Genomic DNA, 21,296 nt, shown 5'->3' on the forward strand with positions numbered 1-21,296 from the left:
CGCGCCCTCCGCAGCAAATAGCAGCTCTGAAATGCGCCAGGACTGCAGCCCAGCAGCCCCGGCGCACCTGGGAGCTTGAATCCTCACCCGACACATCCTCCAAATCACACTGCGGAAGTGATAGCGCCATTGCGGCTGTCATTTGCCAGCACCTGGGCGTTTGACTTTAAAAACGCAGCGTTGAAAGATACCATATGTCCAACTTGCCAAGGTTGACTGGAAATAGCACATATATGTCCTGTCTGCACAAACAGTGTCATACACAAGCTTGATCAAACTTGACTGTGACACAAAAACAACGGTTAATTTGGGAATCTATGCTGCCGAGGAAATATGGGTTTCAGGTGAAAGAGCGTTCACTCACCATCGTGATCATGTCCTTTGCGAGCGAACAAAGTGCCGATTTTGCGGGCACTTTTGTAAAAATCGCTGCATTTTTACAAAAGTGCCGATTTCGCGGCAAACCGCGAAATCGCGAAATCCTGGAGGGTCTGTTTGAGTAGTCCACTCAACAATGTTGTGGCAGCCGGGAAACTCCTCTCCCTGCCATCACTCTGCGGAAAGTAATGGTACGATTGAATAATCGATTTTAGGAAACATAGTGCATGTATTCAAGGCTTCCCCATACTGTGGGTGGGTGTTGAGGGAACAAACTCATTTCCGGTCATTATCACAAAAAAAAATTTTATTTGTCTTCTGCCTGCTCGTGGATCGGCGCTCAGCCGAGAATGGGAGGCTGAGCGTGTTCTCCACCCAGGCTGTAATGCAGCATTCATGGAGAACATGCAAAGTGCTCAAGATGGTTTGACCGGCCAGAGACGGCCGGCCAAAGTGTCATGCGCACTTGGAGTGGGCAACCCACTCTACCCCTTCCCTGCTCTCTGAGCAGAGCCGCCCAACCCCAACCCAGTTGAGTAAGAGGAAAAATAAAATGATAATAAGAATGAGTGATTATAATGAATTTTTTCCTTTTTCGACCTGCTCAGTGGGGCGATGCTGGAGTCGCCACTGCAAAGAAGCATGCTTATTAGAAATGCAAAATGTAACCTGTTCAAAATGATAAATAAATGCAGTTGTAAATTCACCTTACTTATGTCTGCCATGATTTCACGTAAGCCCTCTGACGTTTGTAGAGATCTCTGCCACAAGTGTGGAGCTCTTTTCTTCTATCACACTCAGGGGAGGTATTAGGGTGTTCATGGGCATTTCACGGCAATGTTAGCCTTGCTTATCAGCATTCGCTCACAGCCTGGAAAGGGTCACATTTTTATTCCAGCCAAACGCTGCCGTAAACCCGGTTCAAGAGTGGGAAAGGAATCAGGCTCCACCCCAAATTTTGTAGGGGTTGCAAAGGAAGTGGTATGTCCGTGGAGAAAATATATTTACAGTGGAGAAAAACCAAATGCATTTGGAAAAAGGATTATCCACAACACTACTGTGCCTTATTATTGCCTTTCCTCGAGCTGTGATTTTCTTTTTGTTTAAATAAAATCACCTTAAACCAATGCGTTTTGGTACCTTTGAGACTCTTGTTATGCATTTTAGTCTTTTGCTGTTGGAGCCTTACCTTTCATGAAACCTTTCTTCTTTTAGTTAAGGTGTATGCATTTTTTTGCCCAGAAGTGCTTGCTAAAGCGGATTTTGCTGCTGTTGTAGCACTGGGAACGACAGGTGTTTTAACTCAACTCAGTGACGGATAGCCTTTCATCCTTCTGAGACTGATAACATTGATGAGATTCCATGATGGAATTCAAAACCGCTGCAGTTATATGTAGTGGCCTGCAGGGGGCTCAATACTTGCACAGACATATGCCCACCAACATAAAGCTGCGTATCACGTGTAAGAAATTAAACGATTGATAGACTATCTTTTGTTACCAGATGTAGGAATGCAGTCTTTATTGAGCTCAGCTATTTTTTAAATAGCGCTCACATTATGATTGATCTCACAGGTCAAAGAAAATACAACCACTTTTCAAAAGCATGTTCAAAGTCCTCTTCCATAACGTATATATGTATCCGGTTGAACCAACCATCTTTCTGTCCGGCCCCTTCTCAGTATTGTAACTGCCATTTGATATATTCTGTCTTTTCTTTTTTTGCAGGCGTGTTGCTGGGCACCCCTAGTGTTTATTTTTTCAATGGGGAAGAATGTGATAACAGCCGTTCCATCCCTGCTCCTCTTCACGCCTGGCCTGCCCCCACAGTTTATGCTCGTTAAATTTCAGCTCAAATGATTAGGCTTACAGAGTGAGCAGCGGTTTCCACAGAATAAAAAAACACAAACGGAGGCTTGTCTAGGACTGGAGCAATACTTCTGGAAGTGCCAGGCCTGAAGGGGCTCAGCTCCAGGCCAACTCATCCCAGCCCATGGACCCTGATGGCGGGCGGGGGGACGGGGGCTAACACCCTTTCTGGCCAACGCCGTTCCTCATACATTCTCCTTTGATTTCTTCAAAGTACATCAAAAGGCTGCCACTGGAAGAAGCCTCACAACCATGGGCGTCCGCAGAAATGTTTCCAGGGGGGAGGGGGGGCAAATTTTTAACTTCATCACCATCCTCCTACATGATTGAGCACAAGTATTAAATACATTTTTTTTAAATCTAATAAAACAGCTTAAATAAACAAAGAAACCCATAGGGGGAAGAGAAAAACCTTGTGAGGCGCCACAGCAGATTGATGTGGTTCTAGAGAGACCCACATCACCACCTCCTATATAGAGTCAGTGGAAAAGCAAGAGAGGGAAATCTCAGTGCAGAAGTAAAGGTCAGGTGCAGGAAAACTGAAACAAGGAAAGCAGGGGGTTGATAAATGGGTAGGTTTTAGGTGTACTCTGCAAGTCATTGAACATGGTAGTAGCAGGGCTACATGTCCTCCAATGCACAATCTTTTTAGAACAGAGGCAGAGACCAAAAGCCAAACAATAAGGATGGACAGAATGGAGTTCATGGGTTTGGTGGGATGGAGTTCTGAGAGACTTGAGAGTTACATTCAGATAGGAGTAGGGGGGCAAGAAAATGGAGGACAAGCTTAGCCCTATTTTACGTTATTCAGGGGCCTTGCCCATTCTAGGGAAGAAACCGTGTTTTGAGGTCACTTAATAACAAGCATTAGCATAGCCAATCGGTCTCGCTTTTTGGACCTTATAAGAATTTAGTTATGCAGCACAATATCCTTGGTGCTACAACATCAACTGTTGCATGGCTAAACACTTATAAGGTCCCAAAGGCGAGACCTATTGGCTATGCCAATGCTTGTTGTTCTTGGAAGTAGACAGCTTGTCATGCCCACATGATCGACCAGTTCACACAGTCAGGGGTATGGTCCGGAATGCGGTTTTGGTGCACGGGATGAAAGTTCCCTATTATGGGTGCCTATTGAGAGGTATACAGGCTTGAGATTGGTTGATAGCTCCTCCTTGACTGCACCTTTCTGCAATGGATATTCTAGTGAATTACTTTAACTGGGTCTACAGGGTTTCCAGATGGGACACTTTTGCACAACATACAGCAGTTTGTAACATCTTGCACTAGGCATTTGGACACAGAACTGATATGCTCTCCTATTCAAGATTTTTATAAACCCAGATCAATTGAGTGGCATGTATGTCATTTGAAAAGAACATGTTCACTGCCATGAAATGTATCTGAGGGGACCTGGGAAATCGATGGAGGGCAATTAAAAGTAACTTTCCACCCATAAGTTGAAATAGTCTGGAAGGCTTCATTCCTTCTTCATGGGTCTTCATGGGTCACCATGGCCTGTTAGTCTGAAGGACTCTTCAATGTATCGCTGTGTCACTGCGTACCCTTGTGGCCTCCGTCTTCACCGTCCTGCTGCTATGGATCACTACTTGCTTCCCCCTGGTAGACAAGGGTGTGGTTAATTGGTGGCTTCCATCCTTTACTCATTTCGTTCTGCAGTGGGGAAGTTGTCAGAGCCTGCTTCCCTTGCCAAAATGTTTTGTTATATTACATTATGTTATGAAAACCTTTATAGATCGCACTATTATCTGGAGGACTGCTGGCAGTAATGGGACCCTTGTTTTACGAAGTTATCAGATAAATTATCCAAAGATTTGACCGAAAAGCAGAGTTAAAATGCGTCTTAAGAGCAAGTGTGAAAGAATAGATGTGAGATGAAGAGGGAGACCTTGTAGAAACCTCAGAACCAAGGTCGAAGAATTGAATTAATTTATACATGTGCGAGTGATAGGTTCTAGACCTTGCTTCATTTGAGCCAGTGGGTGAGGGGGTGCGCACAACACTCATTTTTGGGGACCAGTACTTATATTTCTTTGTCAGACTTTTATCCAAAGCAAGAGAGCGGAAAACACACAAGGAGCAAAGGAGGAAGAAAAAGGCCGAAAAAAGTGACGAAGGTTCAAAGCAAGAACATGCAAGAGTGAGAGAACAGGACAGGAGGTTGTGGAACAAGGAAACAGGCGGCGGAATCAAGACTATGGAGCTTGGCTTTCAGCGTGCTAAAATACAGCAGCTCCTTCTGAGCAAAACTGTGAGCCCCAGGGCTTCTACTTACAAATTAAGCAACGGTCCTAGAGGAGTGTAGGTTCTTACATAATGAGAAAGAAATGTGGGAACAGTCAGTGGTACTGGAAATGTGGATGCAGGAATTGATGAACCAATCCCATAAAACTGGAAAGATTTTAGTAGGAAAATTAACAGTAGAACCCCTTCATATGTTTTTCGTTTGTCATCATTTAATATGTTTTCTGACACAGACTGTTAAATATCAGGCACCCTTTTCTGGCAAACTGCTGTCATTATTTTAACATGATGACCTCTGTTTTAGTTTCCTTTCTGTCACTGCCAAGTGAGGAAATGTTCTAATTTGAACCGAATCTCCCCGCGTAGAGGTGTATGAAAGGGGAACATTATATCCAGTTCAGAGATTAATTTGTAAAAAAGAAAAAAGTCCCTGTCCCCAAATGTTTGTTAGTGGCCTGTCTGCCACTACCACCACTTGCGTGGGCTGTTGGTTCATAAGCACCTTCAGATATTGTAACTGTAGCTCTACTTTGGTTGTGGCTGATGATTATGGTGTTGTTTCTCGCTTCAAATATTTAATGTTGTCAATCATAGGAGTTTAATCTGTTTTCTGAGTCGGAAGGGAACACCTAGATTTATTTCTTTTTTGCCTGCTTCCCACCGCAGCAAAAAGGATTACATACTGTGTCTGTGAGCTTCGAACACAACCAAAAAACTAAATCGGTAATCGTCCATTGTGTGGCCAGAGATGTGCCATCAGGCTTTGGCGTGTGTGAATGATGCCTTTAGAATTGCCATGACCTGTGGTGTAAGGACGGGTAATGACGAGATCCGACCAACGTTGTCTGGCACATTCATGTACCATAAGTTGTGCTGCCCCTAGGGAAAATCAGACACAGGCCCTGCTGCACTGAACAAAGAAACCAAAGTAAAATCTCTCCCCTGTTAAAATAACATAAGAGGAAATGCAAGCTTGTCTCTCTGCTTGAAGTTCTTCCTGCCTGCCTTTGGTTTGATTAGATGCCTCCTTACTATAAGGAGGCCCTTGAGAGGTTAAGAAACGAATTTGCATCTTTCACTTTTGGGTAAAGGGGCCCAACACGGGCAGGGTTCCAGAATCCACCCCCAGACGACAATAGATGCTAGAGTAAACAAAACAGAATTGTAAAAAAATAAATAATAATAACCACCTCTCTCTCCGTTTTCTGCTCTTCTCCCTTTCCCTTCTTTGGGAGTGAGGGCACTCTGTTTTTATTTTTTGTGAGCCCTGCAGGATGCTCTGCGTTTCATTCATCAAGGGCAGGGCTCACTTCACACCTCACACCACAAATGTGTGTCCAAAGGCTGTTATCATGCAGATGCAGTGATTAAGCTAAGCGAAAGAGATGCAGGGAAAGCTGATCACGGCCACAAATCCTGCCCTGCCCAGTCTGCAGCACCTCAAAGGGATGCGGTGTCATGTTGCCATTTCAGCCCATGGCAGCCAGGCCTAGGAAAGGGCCCCCTGACTGGGCCCACACCGGCGATCCAGGGGGGGGGCAAGCGCCCCCTCTTGCCCCCCCCTGCGGACGCCCTTGCTCACAACCCCTCAAAACCCTGCAAATAAAGTGGAGGGTATATGACCACCTCATTTTAAGACTGTGCCAAAGATGAGTAGGTGTATTATTATATCAAATTTACGATAAATACCAAATTAAAGGAAATAGACAGAAAGTCGCACATGACCACAATCACTTATGCCAGGATGCAATGCACATTAAAATCTATAAATATATCTACAACTCGGTCTCTTTGTTTTCCTTTGTGTGGTGTACCTTGCCTGTAGCGTGGGACAAGAACCCTGCAACAAGTGTACATATTTAATGTTTTATATGTCTTGGCGGTGAAAACCCTGCCATAGGTCTCTGTGCAATTTACTACAGGTAAACACTGGTAAACAGTTTGCGCTCCTCTCTCTATATGTTTTTTCTGTAGGAGGATTGGCCCTCCCATAGGGTAACACTGGTTGACACTATTACATTTAATGACGGCTAGATTCAGTTTGGAAATAGCTATAGAAATGGTTTAAGTACTCAATTAATAGCAATTTAAAATCCAATATAATGGTCAAGTTGAATTTAGGAAATAAGCCTTTTAGAAAATCGTTCTTTTTCTGTCTAAAATTTAAAGGCTGGACAAAAGGCCCTGGAAGTGAGAGGGGACTCCTCCCTTGAGAAGATGACCTGGGGTTGTGCGCGGCCCCTTCCTGAACCTCAAAGGATAGCTAACTTGTTACTGGCAGATGAGGTTCATACCTAGAGCTGCATCCACTTTGTGTCTTTAGTCAGACTGGCTCCAAACACAGTGGAGGTAGAGAAACTGGCCTGAACTGGTTTAGGTGGTGGACAAGAGCTTGGAGTCCACTGACAGGCTAGCACTGGGCATAACAATTGACTGCAGAGACTTCTGCTCACGTATAAGGAATCAAATAAAGGACTGCTCTGTCATCTGAAGAAACTGAAGTAAGACGGGACCTGTTTGTCTTGAACTCAGGACACCAGAAGTGAATCATAAGGGTCACCTCGCTGGTCCGCCCCACCCGCCCGGGAGGAGGAATCGCCATCATCCACAAATCCACCCCCCGCCTGAGCACACTCCCCAATGAGCCCAGAAACCTGATGGAACCCTTCACTTCAAGATACTGGTCAGCCCTACCTTCACCCTCCAAGCAACCCTCATCTACCGACCCCCTGGACCCCGCAGACTTTTCGTCAACTCCAACATGGACATCATCTCCCCGCATGCCATCCCGTCCACAAACTACGCCCTACTGGGAGACCTCAACTTCCACCTCGATAACCAACTGGACCCCAGCACAACATCCCTCCTGGACAACCTCCACCAGATCATGATCGAACTCACAACTCAGCAGGACACACCCTCGACCCCCTCTTCACAACAGGAATCTCCATCACCTTCAGCCATACCACCGAACTCCCATGGACTGACCATCGATGCTTCCACTTCACCTTCAGAGCACCCACCATCCACAGACACCAGCACCTGCTCCCACGAAGAAACTGGACCAGAATCATCAATGACCAGCTAACCTCATCACTCAGCAAACTCCACCCCAACCATCGTGGAAAAGGACGACCACAACACCGCAGCCCAAACCCTGCATAGATGGATCTCCGACAGCGCCAACACCATCGCCCCCCTCAAGAAAAACAACAACACCCACGCCAAGAAAGCTAGATGGTTTACCACCGAACTTCAAGAGTCCAGACGCACTTGCCGCCGCCACGAAAAGGCCTGGAGGAACACCAAATCCACAGAAGCTCACAACAACTTCAGAGCCACCACCAACGCCCACCACCAACTCTTCAGAAAAATGAGGAAAAAAGCGATTGAAGACAGAATCTCCACTCATGCACACAACAGCAAAGAACTCTTCAACATCATCAAGGAGTTTGCCCAACCCACCAGCAGGTCCGCCGACATCCTCCCTCACAAGACCTCTGCGACAAACTCAGCACCTTTTTCCACCACAAAATCAAGAGCATCTAGGACAACTTTGACGAAGACAATCAACACACTGAACCCTCACCAACCACCCCGACAGCCTGAAGCCAGCGATCAACAACGGGACAGCCCTCACCACCAAAGGCACACTGAAGACAATCCACTCTGGGGCCCCCACGGACCCCTGCCCTCACCACATTTTCAACAGAGCCGCCGACACCATCGCACCCATGCTCTGCCACACCATCAACCGCTCCCTGGCAAGAAACCTTTGGTGGACCCCACCGACCTCAAAAACTACAGACCCATCTCCCTATTCCTGTTCCCAGCGAAAGTAATCGAGAAAGCCATCGACAGCCAACTCGCCTCATTAATCGAAGAGCACAACATCTGGCTTTAGAGAAAACCACAGAAACCAAGAGAAAAACTGGTGCAGGGAGTCAGTGAAACAAGTTCCCTGCAAGGTTTGTCACCTTTAACACCTGAAGAAAGTGCTCCAGGTGGCTAGGGCTCACCACCAGGAGCAAAATGAGGCCAAGACCGTATAATCTATGGCTATAGACTGCATGGAAATGTTCATCATGAACATGATGCAATTGCTGTTCAGCAGGGAGGCCTTCATACAGATGTTCTAAATAGATAGAGCGCACTACTCACAGGGACACTCCCCTCTTGGCACCCCTACCCACACCATCATTGCCCCCTTATTGTAGAGAGACACAGTCCTCCGCAGGGTAGGAGAAATTCCACAGTGAATTCCCCCTGAAATGGTCCTCAGGGATTGCAAAATACTTGGGGATCTGGGTTAGTGAGAATCACGACTCCCTATGGTCTGAAAACTATGGGTGGGTGATAGACCTGGCACCATTGGAGTGGGTCTCCCTTCCATTTTTGCTGTTGCCTCATGTGTTTTTGCTGGTGTTAGATGCTTTGGACACCATGCCACTGCTGTCCAGTGCCACAGAGCAAGTGCTCACTGCTGTAAATGAATGTATTAATCAGTGGTTCCATGATTGGCTGGTTTGGTTTACATGTCAGACCCTAGTACAGTGCACCAGGAGTTCCTAGGGCTTGTAAACCAAACACTGCTGATGGGCTTGCAGCACTGGTTGTGCCACCCACAGAAGCAGCTTCTAAAATGTGTCTAAGGTCTGCCATTACAGAGCCTGTGAGCAGTCTGGTACTGTCATGCTGACTGGGCAAGTGCACTCACTTGCCAGTCCCTGAACCTTCGCTTTTCTTCATATCAGACACTCCTATGATAGGCCCAAGGGCAGGGTACATTGTAAGTATAAGGTAGGACATGTCCTGGTGTGTGCGGCATGTCCTAATAGTGAATTACAACCATTTCGGTTTTCACTATTGCAAGGCTACCTGTTCTCCATAGGCCAGAATGGGCAGTTAGATTATTACATTTTATAATCCTAACTGACTCAGGGAACATGGTAGAAATTCGAGTTTAGTATGCCTGAACCCGGAATGATGAAATACATCTTTTAGTGAAGTTGGTTTTAACATTCTGTGTTTGAAAATACCACTTTTAGAAAGTAGGTATTTTGTTGTCTAACCTTCCAAGCCTGCCTCTGCTACGTTGTGTATTCCTTGTCTGGAGTTTGAGTGACAGGGCTGGGGGATTCCAGGAGACAGGATGAGTCCGCCCAGTGGTGAATAGAGAGATCTGCATCTAGATGTGAGGGAGGAGTTGCACCTGGGACCTGAATAGGACTGTGCCTGCCCCCCACAGTGCTGGCTCCACCCTCTGTGGTGTGTCTGATGTCTCTGCCCTGCACTGTGAAAGGAGAGAAGGAATCATGGCAGGAAAGTGCTCCAGGGCTGTGCTTTACCTCCACAATGCTCGCTCCACCTCCTGTGGGGAGTCTGATGTTTCTGCCCTGCACTGTGAAAGGAATGAAGCGGTCATGTAAACAGAGTGCTCCAGAAATGGTTTGTACTAGGCAAAGGCCCCTCTGCCCTCAGAGGACAAATGATTTTGGGGTATAAATATTGGGACCCTGATCCCAAGAAATTAGATCACTTTTGGACTACAAGAAGAAACCTCTGCTGAGGAGAAGGAACCTGAAGAAACGGAGGAGAGACTATCCCTAGGATGAAGTGCTGCTTGGGGGATTGGCCTGAAGTTGTTGGTTGCCTGACTGCCAAAGAGGGGAGAAAGAACTTTGTGTGCTTTACTTTCAACTTGTGAAGGATCTCCAAAGGCTTGAAATAGAGCTTGCCTCCTGCTGAAGTCTCAGGGACAACAGACTTCACCCCCAGCTCCCCAGAGTTCTTTGAAAGTGCCTGCTGCTGTTTTGGGCCATCTGAGGGACTGCGTGTCGCAAGGAGCTGGAAGCGTGACTCAAAGAGGAAGAAGCGTATCGCCGTTGCTGCTGCTGCTGTGGCATCGTGAAGGTCTGCGCTGTAGCTGTCGTATTGCACCTCATCGAGAGAAGCGTCTCGCAACGAAGAGGAAGCGTGTCACCGTCACTGCTACTGCCGTCACAACTCCAAGGTAGGGTGTCGCCGCTGTAGCTGTCGTATTGCACCGCATCGAGAGAAGTGTCTCGCAATGGGAAAGAAGCGTGTCGCCATCGCTGTTGCTGCCGTCGCATCATGAATGTCGACGCTGTAACTGTCGTATTGCACCGCATCGAGAAAAGCGCCTCGCATCCCTGGAGAAGCGCACCACTGTCGGAGCTGCTGCCGTCGCATCGTGGATGTCGCCGCTGTAGTTCTCGCATTGTGCGGAAGTTTCTCGCAACGTGGGAAAAGAGTGTTGCAGCCGAAGCTGTTGCCGTCACATCGCTGAACAAGGGTGTCGCCGCTGCAGCTGACGCATCGAGTCGAGACTTCTCGCATCATCGGAAAAGCGTGCCACATCTGGAGGATCTTCATGTCTTTATTACTTTGCACCGGAACTTTGTCGCATTTCCTTCACTGCAACATTGCTTGTTGTGGAAGCGCAACGCATCGTAAGGTACATTGACACAAAGTGTTGCATCTTAAGAACTGAACTGAACTAAGCTAAAACTACAATTTTTAAGTATAGTTTTGTGGATTTTTGTCATTTATGGTCTTGTGTTAAATCTATATAAAGAATACATATTTTTAATATACAACTGTGTGGTGTCCATCTTAGTGTTGTCACTAACCCTGGGCGTAGTGGGGCTTCGCGAAGCTACGCGAAGTGGGCAAAAAACTACGCCCACCCACGCACTTCGCTTAGCCCCACTAGGCGCCACCCGCCTCCCTCCCGCCTCCCTCCCGCCCTCCCTAAACGCTTAAATGACATTATAAATGAATGATAAAACCACTTACCTTGTCCGCCGTGTCCCCGGGCCTCCCTCTCTTCATCGCGCCGCCGGCGCGCGCGTCTTGGATATTAATGCGCATGCGCGGCTGGTATCTAAGACGGCGGTGCCGGCGGCGCGATGACGAGAGGGAGCCCCGGGGACGCGGCGGACAAGGAAAGTGGTTTTATAATTTATTTATAATCTCATTTAAGCATTTAGGGAGGGCGGGAGGGAGGGAGGCTGGTGGCGGGCAACTTCGCTACGCCCACGAAGTGGGCGTAGTGTTGCCTGCTTCGCCTACTTTGCAAATGGCGAAGTAGGCAACACTACGCCCACTTCATGGGCGTAGCGAAGTTGCCCGCCCAGGGTTAGTCGTCACTGGGTTACTGTATGTGGTCACAAATGCTTTACACACTGCCTCTGAGATAAGCCTGTCTGCTCATGCCAAGTTACCAAGGGGGTGAGCAGGGGTTATTTTAGGAGTGTACCCCCTTACCCTGACAAGAGGCAAGGGTCCCTATTTGTCACCTGTGCCAACTAGAGACCCCCAAATCTAACATAGGGCAATAGAGTTGATGTAGGAGTGAGTGACAACCTGGATAGGACTACCTCTCTCCATGGCTGGAAGGATCGTTCCGGCCAGAATGATTGTGCTCTCCAAATGTTTACATCTTTTTGCCAGCATCCCAATTCTGCTACATCAACACTTCATTATAGACTATAACACAATCAAATCAGATTGGCGTGGGTGACAGCCAAGAGAGGCATGGAATTTGCACACTCCACCCATTGGCCAGGGAGCCATGTGTGTGCCAGATCTAGAATTATACTACTACTATTCCCAGGTGCAATATGCATATTATTGGTACCGTGCCAGGCCCTTCCAGCATGTAGCAATCCAGAATGACAATGCAGCCTCCTGCTCTCTCAACACCATGGTGTGCTCGAAAGCTAGCCGCCCATGCCTGGAAATTGACACTGTAATGAGCCACCTGGGCTCACCATCACAGGTAGTGACGTTGGCATGAAACTGCTTGGCCGGGCATGACCGAACAGATAAATGAAGTGGGCTGGACTGCTAGTGGTTAGTCCTGTGGCACTAATGTATGTGTGAGCATTGTTATTTATGCTGCTTGCTCTTGTATGTCTGCTGGCCATCTCCCCCGGAGTGTGCCTCCACCTTACCAGAGTACAAACACTATGAAGTGTATGGTCTGGACATGACATGCCCTTGTCACAAAACACTGTTCTACCCTTGCAGTGGCTAACAAAGTGTGCCAGCAACTTCAATGCTTGCAAATTCCGAAGTCGGGGGACCTCTTCCCACAAGGGAAATTTCTCCCTTGAAAATCGATCATGATGGGGCATGGCTGATGTACACCAGATATATTTCTATTTCATAGACCATGAGCCACTTTCAAAGCCACTTATCCCACCTTCTTGAGCTCCCCTCAACAGATGCCTACATGTTTAAGATTGTAGATTTTATATAGCGCAATTTATCATCTGTGAGGGTTTCCACAGGCAGTCCATGGGCAGGGGGAGATTTGGGGCCAGATCTATAACCATTTGATTTTGCGCCCCACAATTTGTGACAAATTGTGAGTCGCAAATTGCGAGGAGCAAAATCAAATGTACAACGGTGTGTTCAACGCTGTTTTTGCGATTCCCAATGGGGTCGCAAATTGTGAGGCTCATTAATATTAATAAACCTCTCGCAATTTGTGAGCCAATTAGGAATGACAGACCCTCCCAGGGATGGTGGCCTGCTGGGCTCAGCAGACCACCATGTCTGGGACTGCTTTTAAATAAAGCAGTATTTTTTTAAATGCAGCCCATTTTCCTTAAAGGAAAACTGGATGCATTTAAAAAAAAAAAAAAAACGTTTTGTTAATTTTTTTAAAGGCAGGCAGTGGTCCCTGGGACAACTGCCTGCCCTGAAAAAATAATGTTCCCTGCATTTGCAAAGGGAAGGGGTCCCCTGGGGACCCCTTCCCATTTGCAAATGCATTACCACCTACTTGAAAAGGTGGTAATTGCGAGTGTTTTGCAACCGCAATTGCAGTTGCGAAACATAAGTACATGGGTTTGAGACTCGCTAATTGGAAGGGAACGCCCCTTCCAAATAGCGAGTCTCTAAACACTTTTTTGCGAGTTGCAATTCATTTGCGACTCGCAAAATTGTGTTGGTACATGGCCATGACAATTTTAGCATGCGCAAATGGGTCGCTTACCCGTTTGAGCATGCTAAAATTGTTTGTAGATCTGGCCCTAAGTGATTTGCCCGGAATCACAGGATGTTGCCCCTATGCTGAGAATCAAATCTAGATCGCCAGTTCCCGAGTTGGCAGATTGGCGGCTGCACCACATACTCTCCCATTGAATGAGATTTTAGTACCACCCTCCCAAAACGTTTGTCACTAGACTGTACACTACTATTCAAAACAAGGCTCCAGCGTGTGTCTGAAAGCCTACTTCATGTGGCTGGTGGTACTGAAGCCTGAGCCGACACAGGAACGATGGAACTACTGCTGCACTTTCCCCAAACTATCTACTTTGTCTCATACATTTCAAGTACCTGTAACAGAAGTATTGCACACTTGTATTACTACACACAATGGGTGAGTGGGTAGAGTCCTGACTGTGCTCACTTTAGACAAATGAATGTGGATTTTCTACTCCTAGCTTGACAGCGACTAGGAATATAGATGTTTGGGGCAGAGGTTTTATGCACAATAGACAAGATGGCAGACAGCCACATACTCAGGACCCATTTAGTTACCCTGTTATGGTATGTTAAAGATACATATATAGGAATACGCAAACTCGTAGCCATTACCTACAGATCAGACACGCACTCATGGCCGTTATCCCACCGGATACCCACCTCCCTAAGGCGTCACCACTGGAAGAAAGGTTACTTACAGAAAGGATGGACCGGAATGCAATCTCCCTAAGGTATCAAAAATGTATTCATAATTTGACAAACCCTATACAAGGCTTAGGGGAGAAATGGCAGAAGGACACAGGGGAACTAATTGACACTGACTGGCAGGAAGCACTGGAATTCCCGAGGGAAGTAACAATACCCTCTAGATTGTGACTGGTACAACTCAAAGTGCTCCATAGACTATACCTACCTAGGAAGTCATTGGTTAAAATGGGTTTTGCTGACTCACAGCTGTCTGCGACGGTGTGGGGAAACAGGTGCATTCTACCATATCCTATGGAACTGTACGGAAATCAGAAACTACTGGTGCACAATAATGGAGACAATCACACAGATACCATCGGAGCCCAAAAGATGTCTCCTCAGTATATGGAAGGCCACAAACCTCAGTTGAAAAAAACAAGACTGGGCAACACTTGGTATGATTATTTCGAAAAGTAATATCGCAAGACACTGGGGAGTGCAACAGATACCAACATATATTGAATGGTGCAAAGATATGGATTGGGCTATTGCAGCTGAAAAAACAGTCTACATTAATAGGGGATGCCCCAAGAAGTGGGAGCAAGTGTGGGGAGGGTGGAACACAGACAAGGGAAACATATGTACGCCGCCACCTTGGAATTTAGCATGAGAGGAAAGTTGAGGAATACACCAAGGCAAGATACTGACTAAGTCAAAAAACAAACAGCCCATAATAATAGTTGGGATGTACATGGTATATATCTGTAAAGTTGATGCAACACTGTTAATAACTGTCTGTAAAGTTTTGATAATCTGTGATAGTTCAATAAAAAGAATTAAAATAAAAAAGATCTTCCTGAACTCAAGTTCTGATTCCACCAAGCACATAGGTGAAGGTAAGGAATTCCACAGCCTGGCGGTCCTCACGCTGAAGAACCTTCCTCCCATTCGGGACTTAGCATAGCGAGGTACACAGAGCAGATGCTGGGAGCTTGATCTCAGTGCATGTTTATGTTGATATAGGCAAAGCCTATGTCTGAGATACCTAGGTCCTTTGTTACGCAGGGCACGAAATCCTAGGGTCAGGGACGTGAACTCTATCCTTTTCTCTACTGGGTGCCAGTGGAGTTGCCTGATACGCAGGTAGATGTGGTGGCGGAACGGCACCCATCTGATGAGTCTCACTGCTGCATTTTGTACTATCTGGAGTCTGTGGATCAGATACAAAGGTAGCCCTAAGTACAGACTGTTCGCATAGTCCAGCTGCGAGGTTACAGTAGCATGGACTACGATCCTGAGGCTTTCCTCTGGTAAAAAGTGCAGATATTTTCTTAAGCTTCTTAACTTCCCGAAGCAGGGCAAAAAGATGTGACAGACTTGAGTTACAAAGGATAGGTCAGAGTCCCATTTGATGTGCAAATTCCTTGCAGTATTTGCTGGAATTGGTGATGAGCCCAGTTCAACTGGCCACCAACCATAAACCTGGTGATAGTGGGACGGCCTGGCCAAAGAACAGGACCTTCGTCTTATCCACATTTACTTTTAGTCTGTTATTGTTTATCCCGCAGGCGATGTCTTTCAGACACACCGTCATTCAGGTGAATGAGTCCTCAGAGTGGTCTTTGAATGAAAACACCATCTGGTGTCATCTGCATAAGAGACTGCCTTCACTTCCCAGGAGGCAATGAGAGTGAAAAGTGGTACCACGCTGCTGAATAGGAGGACGCTCCTTTCAGCTCCAAGTGGCTACACTATGGAATAGTCTACCACTTGCTCTGAGACTACTTCAAGATCTGCTTCCCTTTAGAAAAGCTCTTAAGACATGGCTGTTTCAGCAATATTTCAGCACTATGCTTTCCTGCATATTCCCCGGCCTTTTCATGTTAGTCTTCACTCACCCAGCGCCGGGACACTCAGCAGAGTAGCTGTGTGCTTTATAAAACCCCTGTTAACATAACATAACATAACATAACTGTAGTAATCAAGTAGTAGTAGTAAGTATACTTGTAAAGCGCACTGTTACTCCATCTCGGAGTGTCCTGGCACTGTAAGTCCACGCTGATAGTAGTATTTCTTGAGGATTTATTCAAGTTGGTTACAGCATAGAAGTACAGTAGTCATTAGCCCCACCAGGAGCACCCAGCCAGGCGCTCAGCCCTTCTCCAACTGTGAGCTCCCACTCCCAACATTCCATCTTACATCACCCAGGCAGGGTTCCACAGGTACAGTATAAATGATAGCAACCCAGGATACTACATATCCTCCCTCGTTCCAAAAAGAAAACAAAAAGGAACGCCCAAATTAGGAACAACACAATGTTCAAAAGAGAAGAAGTGGACGTACACTAGAGGAACACAGAAAGCTGAAAGACCAGAGGAAGAGTAGAACTCAAGTGAAGGTGTGACCAGAACAAGAACGCAAGAGGAGCATAAAGAAACAGGGAGAGGAAATAAGAAAATAGAACAAATAAGAAAATAGAACAACACACATCATCCCTTCCAAAGCAAGAAAGAAAAGAAAACAGAAAGGACAAAGAAAAGAAAGAGAAACCATTAATGACTCCCCACTACACACCCACTGGCCAGGTAAGCATGCAGGAAGGCAGCTCACATCAGGAGGAAACAAAACGACGAAGAAGAAGAGAAATGCAAATACTCATACTTCTCCATCAAAAATTTGAAGAATAAATTACAAATAGAAAAAAAACAACTGGGCTACAGTGTTGAAAACGAAACTAGTACAATAAAGAAAAACGCCCAGAGTAATACAACCCATGCCTATGGTGGCTAAAACCATACACCCGCTGAGGGTAAACATTTGCTAATGCATGGGCAAGTAGACAACACACCTCCGGATAGGTAAAAAATAAATAAAGTGCCTACTGAATGCGGGACACAAGTCCACGCAACACACCTTGACTGGAGGTCAAGTAATATGCACATGACAGTGGGAAATTATCCCAAAACATACCTCGCAGAGAGGTCAAGAGTCGTGCATGTGTTACTGGGACTACAGTCCACACAACATTGGGAAATAAACCCCAAAACATACCTCGCGGAGAGGTCAAAAGTGTGCATTAGAAACCATAGGACAAACGTCCACGCAATGCACCTCGAGTAGAGGTAAACTGAAATGCACATGAAATTGGGGAAGAGTCCAAAAACACCTCACGGAGAGGAAAAACACACCTCGCGGGGAGGTCAAGAGACAATGTGCATAATAAATGCGGGAAAAACCTAGCAACATGAGAAACATAAAATAGGGGAAACCCCAAACACACCTTGCGGAGAGGTGACTAAGTTGTGTCATTGTGATATGCTAGACCACACAACATCCCGTGAACTTAAGGAAGACACTATCCGCCGTGACAATGGGCGAAAACAACAAAAGAACGCACCTCAGTAGAGTTAGTAACGTTGTGCATAGGTGAAGTAGGTGAGGTATAGCTAAGAAGTACTCCATTCAATGAACGAAAACCTCACGATACCCTAAGTAGGGTAAAAATATCAAACTAAACATAATGCACGAGGGAAAACAAAACACTGTTGTGCATTGTACAATAATATGGAAATTTGTTAACTGTGAGGATTACGACAATACTCCACTATACCATACTAAGAAAAACATTATACACTGTGCGAGGAAACTAAAACACGAAAACTAGAAGTTGCAGTCAGAGAAATAATGTGCACAATATTAAAAAGGAATACAGTATGATTAGTACCCAAATGAACGTATGTGAAACAAAGTTTTCCGAAAACTTGTACATAAAAGAGGCATTTAACACATAACCAAAAGAATGAATACTATTTTACCAGGCTCATAGGTGTTCCTGTCACCGCGATGAAAGACAAGCAACAGTTGACGTGTGCATACTTGAAGGTAACCTGTAACAAATACATAACCCCAAAAAAACTAAGCATTTGACATATGAGAATAATATTTTAAAGCACCCATCACCGCATCAGAGATAACGATAAATCGAGGCAGACAAAAAAAAATGTCCGACTGGACAAGAAGAACTACCGTCCCAAACGTTCAGATTGAGAAAAATGTACAAAAATGTCCAAAACTTGTGTCGACTGTTGAGTGACTGTTGAGTGACTTGAATGAAGAAATATCTCCACCGTTGAAGCAGACGAGGACACAGGGAAGCACCGTCAAGCAAAGGGGAATGATCCGCCGACCACAAGATGGCAGGACGCAAAGAAGACGTAATGTCGAGAGACTCACGGCGCGCTCCTGCTTTCAAAACGTCCGTGCAGCATCCAACATCAGAGAAGCCGAAGACGTCATCAGAAGCACAGGAGAACTACGCGAGGCAGCAGGCTCGAGGTGAGAGCACGTGCTGAACATGCCCCGTGAAGATAATTTTAAATGTGAGAGGGCAGTTTAACAGCCAAAATTTAGAGCGGACCGTTGGGGCCCAAAACATGGGAAAATAAAGTCATGAGGACACTAACCGCAAAGTACACAGAGCCCGGCTCAAAATAAATCCGTAACAGGAACCATCCTCTTGTTTTCAGTATGTTGACACCCTCCAGTATTTTACTGTTATGTCTTGCATTTGCTCAACAACTATTGGGCATCTCAAGTCAGTAGTTTGTAGACAAGTTAGTTTGGCAATTTCGTGACCAAATTTAAGCTGCGCAACTAAAGAAAATGCATGCAGTACCTCTCATAACCAACGGCATGGCCGAAATACAATTCAAAAATACATGGGAATGCGCAAGTTAGAAAGCAGTTTCACTTCTTGTCAGGAAGCACACATAAACCTTCACGATGTAGGCATAACTTGCAGAAACTTCAGCACCTGTAGGCACTAGACAATGTACAAGTAGATGGGCTACTGTTGCTCGTGGGCACAGCAAAACAGAACGTAGGTCGGCTCACCCTGTGCTGAAGATTCAGAACATGTGCAACGTTGTTGAGGAGGGGCTTCTTACCTTCACAGAAACCACAGCCGAAGACAGGGGTTGTAGAGTGCCTTGCTTACCCTAAGTAAGGGCACAGCTCGGGAACAAACTTGAAATTTGATGAGGGCGACCGGTGCGGAGGTCGCTGGTGGGGCGAACTTGACAGTTGGTTGACAACAGTGAAGATATCTTGAGGTTCCCAGACACTTCCACTAAGAGTTGCGAGGTAGACGCAGGTTCTTTCTTAAAATCGTCGCCAGTAAAATGTAGTAATCAAGTCCACGCTGATAGTAGTTTCTCTTGAGGATTTATTCAAGTTGGTTACAGCATAGAAGTACAGTTGTTATTAGCCCCACCAGGAGCACCCAGCCAGGCGCTCAGCCCTTCTCCAACTGTGAGTTCCCACTCCCAACATTCCATCTTACATCACCCAGGCAGGGTTCCACAGGTACAGTATAAATGATAGCAACCCAGGATACTACAATAACATAACATAACATACCAGGTAGGTGTTGAAAAGCAGAGGGCTTAGGGAACAGCCTTGTGGCAAACCACAATGGTTTAGGATTGGCTTAATGTAGTTGGAGAAAAACTCTTTGAGAGCGGTCTGTGAGGTAGGACTGGATCCATGAAAGAACTGTCCCCGCAGACCCATCTGTTTGAATCTGTCCAGAGAATAGGGTGTGCAACCGTATCAAAGGCCACCGAAAAATCTAAAAGGACCATGAAGTCTATGCCTCTTTCATGGTTGGAGTGTTGTCAGTGGTACCACAGCCATCAGAAATTGCTAAATCCATTTGCACCTTTTTGGAGTTCTGCCCTATAACCTTGCCGGAATCTATGGCCGAAATCGTAAGATGCAAGTCGGGCTCCCCTTCGGTCACTTGTCCACCCAAGATTTTCAGATCTTTGGCTTATTGGATTAACCCAGTTTTAAACCATATTTAGAACACATGGCTATCTTCCAGCATCTTCCCAGATATTTGGAAACATGCATTCTTACACCCCTGCTGAAAAAGTCGAATGCTGATCCTATGGAGCTTGGCAATTACCGTCCAATCTCATTATTACTGGCACCCGCAAAAATGCTTGTAATATTGGAACAACTTCAACTCACCAATTTCATCGGCGCACAGGACATCTTGCATGATACTCAGTCTAGTTTCCGGTCAGGATATAGTACCAAGACCGAACTGGTGGAGGTTGCGGTATCAGTGAGAATGTGGGAAGATGCTGGAGCATTGGACCATGGCAGCTGAAAAAGCAGTCTACATTAATGGGGGATGCCCCAAGAACTGGGAGGAGGTGTGGGGAGGGTGGAACACAGAAAGGGGAAACACAGACTTTCTGAATTTTCTCCTCAAAGAAATTGGATACGTTCGTGCACAGGGAAGGAAAGGGGAGAATCTTTTCCTCAATAGCCAATCGGCTAGTAAAGGATCTGACAACCCTAAATATTTCCTCACCCGAATTCTCTGCACTTTCAATGTGCTTAACAAAGTTTTCCCTTCTTGCCGCCCCATTAATTTATGAAGCTTCTTCAAGACTTCCTTATGAGCTAGCTTGGGGTGCTGTCTTTACTCCATTGCCGTTCAAGTCTTTTACAACCACTTTTTTCAACTCTGAGGTCTGCTGAGAACTCGGGGGCTCTCTCAGGGACCTAACAGATCTCAGTGGAGCCACTGTATCAAAGGCGGAGGTGATCCCTAAATTGAATTCAACTGTATCCTCATTTCCTTCTTAATACCGAGTGTTTGCCTCCACCCCGATGTATATTCCCCAGCGTGAAGTAAAAAGGGACCAGAAAACGGTCCATCCATACCACACATTGAGGGGGCTAGACTCTTCTGGTCGGGATATTGGAGAAGATTAGGTCCAGAGTATGGCCTGCTCTATGTGTGGGTGCATTTATGTGTTGAATAAGGTTAGCTCCTTTGAGAGCCATTACTAGCTGAGAATCCTGGAGGCAAGTGAGATCGTCCACATGGAGATTGAGATCACCTAGGGCCGTAAAAATTGTGTTTTGTAATGATTTATGTGCAATAAAATTACATAGTACGAGGGTATATTATTCAAATTAGGCGGTCTATAAATTAGTAAGTCCGCAAAGCAAAGGTTTGGGGAAATCTTTATGCAGAAGTTTGAGCCCTCCATGTTGCCT

The sequence above is a fragment of the Lissotriton helveticus genome, chromosome 4_1 (genome assembly GCF_964261635.1).
Source record: "Lissotriton helveticus chromosome 4_1, aLisHel1.1, whole genome shotgun sequence".
NCBI classification, from domain to species: Eukaryota; Metazoa; Chordata; class Amphibia; order Caudata; family Salamandridae; genus Lissotriton; species Lissotriton helveticus.